The sequence below is a fragment of the Aotus nancymaae genome, unplaced genomic scaffold (assembly GCF_030222135.1).
Source record: "Aotus nancymaae isolate 86718 unplaced genomic scaffold, 86718_ANA_hifiasm-v0.15.2.pri h1tg000032l_0, whole genome shotgun sequence".
Lineage (NCBI taxonomy): Eukaryota > Metazoa > Chordata > Mammalia > Primates > Aotidae > Aotus > Aotus nancymaae.
Window position 1 is genome coordinate 8,642,077 of NW_026988445.1, and position 3,832 is coordinate 8,645,908.

Below are 3,832 nucleotides of genomic sequence, written 5' to 3' on the forward strand. Positions count from 1 at the left end.
CACAGCTTTCTCCCACCCACCTAGGTGCTTGAGCTGGGAGGGGAGAGGGTAAGGAGAGATGCCCTGAGCTGTGCGGGCATGCTGCTGTTGAGGCATACATGCCACCTCCAGGAATAGGTGGTCTGATTTGCACGTTTGACAGCTGAGCCTAATGCTCATTTTACTTAGTAACATTGCTGCAGCCTGTAGCAAAACTCTTAACATTATAAAGGAAGGTAAAAGAGCCATTTCAAACCATGTGAGAGCAAGAAAAGTCTGGGGGTTTTGACTGACTGGTTAGGTGGTTTAAAACTCCGTGAAGAGAAACAGAGCCTCTTACTCGAAGGAAAGAGAGAGGTGTCAGCGTTTTGGAAGAGAGGCAGACAGGACAGTTTCACATTCGCTTACACTCACCTTCTGCTATCTTGGACGAGCTCCCCGTTGATATGGGAAAGGTTCCCTTGTCCTTCTTGCAGGATGTGTGATGGGGTATGGCTCACTTCTTGAGTGCCCTGCTACTCAAACCTCTAGGGGAGCATACAGACAGGCAGGCCGTGGGGCTCTGACCCCCTGGCAGTGTCTAGGGGTGAATGTCTAAAGCCGAAGGCCCAGTGGGTGTGTGTTACAGTGTGCTCTTTTAGTTTACCCATCCGTAGGCAGCTTGTGTTACTCAGCTCAATTAGGCCCCTGCCTTATTGCAAAGATGGAGGGTTTTCTGTATCCTTCGGTTCTTGCCTTGGTAAACCCGAAGAATCAGATCAAACATGGGCTTGGAGAACAAATACAAGGTTTTATTGAGCAGAAGTAGCTCTCAGCAGATGGAGGATCCAGAAGGGAGATGATTTTCCCCTGCAGTCAGACCATGCAGCAGCTTGACTCTTCTCTGACTGCTCTGGCTAAACCACCTATTCTGCCAGTTGATGGCCTGCTGCTGCTCTTCCGTCTTCTGCCAGCGGGTTCTCAGTAACCAGAGCTTGTGTGTGTCTTCTTCCACTGATGTGTTCCTCATGACGCCTACCTGTTTCTGTGTCTGCCTGCTAGGGTCTCAGGTTTTTATAGGGCCAGGATGGGGGCATGGCAGTCGAAGGTGGTCTTAGGAATTGCAACATTTGGGCAGGAAATGCCTGTCCTCACCTAGGTCCATGGGGGTGGAGCCCTAGCCAGAGACCCGCCTTTCTCTACCCAGCACTTCCCTTCCCCCTTTCCCTATCATTTAAAGGGCCCACACTGTTCCGTTCCCAGCACTCCTATATCAAAACCTCCATATTCTCTTTATGAGACAAATATAACTGGGCCACATGTCAGGAGATCCCTGGTGTTTGGCCTGAGGGCACCTGTATTCTGTGGGCTGGCTGGGGTGCTGGGGTCAGGGTGGGGGCAGGTATAACCTCTGTGCCTCATTGTCCCCTGGTGCCACCGGACATTGCTCAAGCTGCCAGCACCATGAAGACCTGGACTTCAGAGCATGTCTTTGACCACTCATGGGAAACTGTTATGACAGCTGTAATGCAGAAATACCCAAACCCTATGAACCCAAGTGTGGTTGGAGTTAATGTGTTGAACAGACACGTAGATCCCTCTGGAAAGTTGCACAGCCACAGACTTCTCAGCACAGAGTAGGGACTGCTGTCCATTGTGAAATGTCTTATTGGTGCAGCAAGAACCAAAACATATGTGCAAGAACATTCTGTTGATCCTGTAGAGAAAGCGATGGAACTTAAATCTACTAACATTTCATTTACAAATATGGTTTCAGTAGATGAGAGACTTATGTACAAACCACATCCTCAGGATCCAGAAATAATCATTTTGACCTAAGAAGCCATAATCACCTTGAAAGGAGTTAGCCTCTGCAGTTACCTTGAAGGACTGATGGCAAGTACGATATCCTCAAGTGCTAGTAAAGATGGTGAAGCAATGGAATGGGTAATATACAAATTAAATGCTGAGACTGGGCTGGGCACAATGGCTCATGCCTGTAATCCCAGCACTTTGGGAGGCCAAGGCAAGTGGATCCCTGAGGTCAGGAGTTCGAGACCAGCCTGGCCAACATAATGAAACCCCATCTCTGCTAAAAAATAAAAAAAATTAGCTGGGTGTGGTTGTGGGCACCTGTAATCCGGCTACTTGGGAGGCAGAGGCAGGAGAATGGCTTGAACCCGGGAGGCTGAGCTTGTAGTGAGCAGAGATTGCACCATTGCACTCCAGCCTGGGTGACAAGAGCGAAAAAAAAAAAAAAAAAAAAGCTGAGATTGAAGAATTGACAGCCTCAGCAAGAAGAAGCACAAGGACTCCAGTGGCAGCAGCAGCATTTGCAGAGAAGTGATCATGAAAGTTGGTAGACAACATTGGATACCCCAGGTCTCTCAAAGCTGACTATATATTTATTTGTCATTTTAAAATTACAATTATATTTTAGGTAGAATTTTTTTTGATAAGCTGGCTACGTGACTTTTGATCAAAACAGAAGGGCTTCTAAATAAAAGGGATCATCTGAAATTAACATTGTTTGAAATTACTATCTGATTTTGAGGGTTCCAGTATTTATGGAAAAAATTAACAAGAAGTCCTTGGAAATTGGTATGGGCATTAAATCTCCTTAAGGTAGAATTTTAAAGCTTTAAATACATTGGAACTCCACCTGCCTTTGGACCAATTCCAGAACAGAGCAGAGCCATTTCCTATGGATGCCCATTGCTCTGCTGCTGTACACTTCAACAGCTTGCACAGGGGAACACGCTTAAAAGGAGAAATTGTGTAGTTTTCAACTATATTTTGTGTAAAGTAACTTGCTCTGCTATAAACCACCATTAAAAACCAGTGTTTTGATTTGGCACTTAAATATTTTGGGAGTGAAAATTATCGTTAAAGTAACATATGACTCCAACAAAAGTATAGTTTTGTGTTTTGTTTAGTTTTGAAGCAATGTCTTGCTCTGTCCTCCAAGCTGGAGTGCAGTGGAGTGATCTCGGCTCATTGCAACCTCCTCCCAGGTGATTCTTGTTCCTCGGCCTCCTGAGTAGCTGGGACTACCAGTGCGCACCACCACTCCTGGCTAATCCTTATACTTTCCGTAGAGATGAGGTTTCACCACATTGGCCAGGCTGGTCTTGAACTCCTGGCCTAAGGTGATCTGTTCGCCTCAGCCTCCCAAAGTGCTAGGACTACAGGCGTGACCCACTGCGCCAAGCCAAAAGTATGGTTTCATTATATTGAAGAGTACTATATTGATTTGCCAAAGTTTTGTAACTTAGTAAAGGTATTATCTTACTTGGATTTGTACTTTATGATTTAGTCTGCTTGACCATGGGCTGGTTATGCTAATTGAAAAAATAAAGTAATTACCTGAGTTTTGCAGCACTCTAACTTAAACAGAAGAACAGCTGTTCGTATCTTTTAGCACTTCACATTTACCTAACTTAAAAATTGGCGACCATCCTGGTCAATATGGTGAAACCCCATCTCTACTAATACAAAAAATTAGCTGGGCATGGTGGCGCGTGCCTGTAATCCCAGCTACTCAGGAGGCTGAGGCAGGAGAATTGCCTGAACCCAGGAGGCGGAGGTTGCAGTGAGCCGAGATCACGCCATTGCACTCCAGCCTGGGTAACGAGCGAAACTCCGTCTCAAAAAAAAAAAAAAAAAAAAATTGGCATATGTCGAAATCATGGCTTGTGATTGCTAAGGCATGATATGTTAGGTCATTTGAATATAATTACTTTTTGAAGTAATTGTAACCACAAAACATCTTTTTTACATGAAGGAGCTGTACATCATTTGAAAACTAACCACTAAGTGAATTGCACTGCAGCTTTTATTTATGGGTACCCCTTGTTTGGGAGGTTAGAGGGCA

General features: G+C 45.2%; 1 pseudogene; it reads left to right on the forward strand.

Moving 5' to 3' along the window:
• Positions 1–1,422: 1,422 nt before the first annotated feature.
• Positions 1,423–2,305, forward strand: LOC105722031 (PRELI domain containing protein 3B-like; annotated as a pseudogene).
• The last annotated feature ends 1,527 nt before the right edge of the window (positions 2,306–3,832 follow it).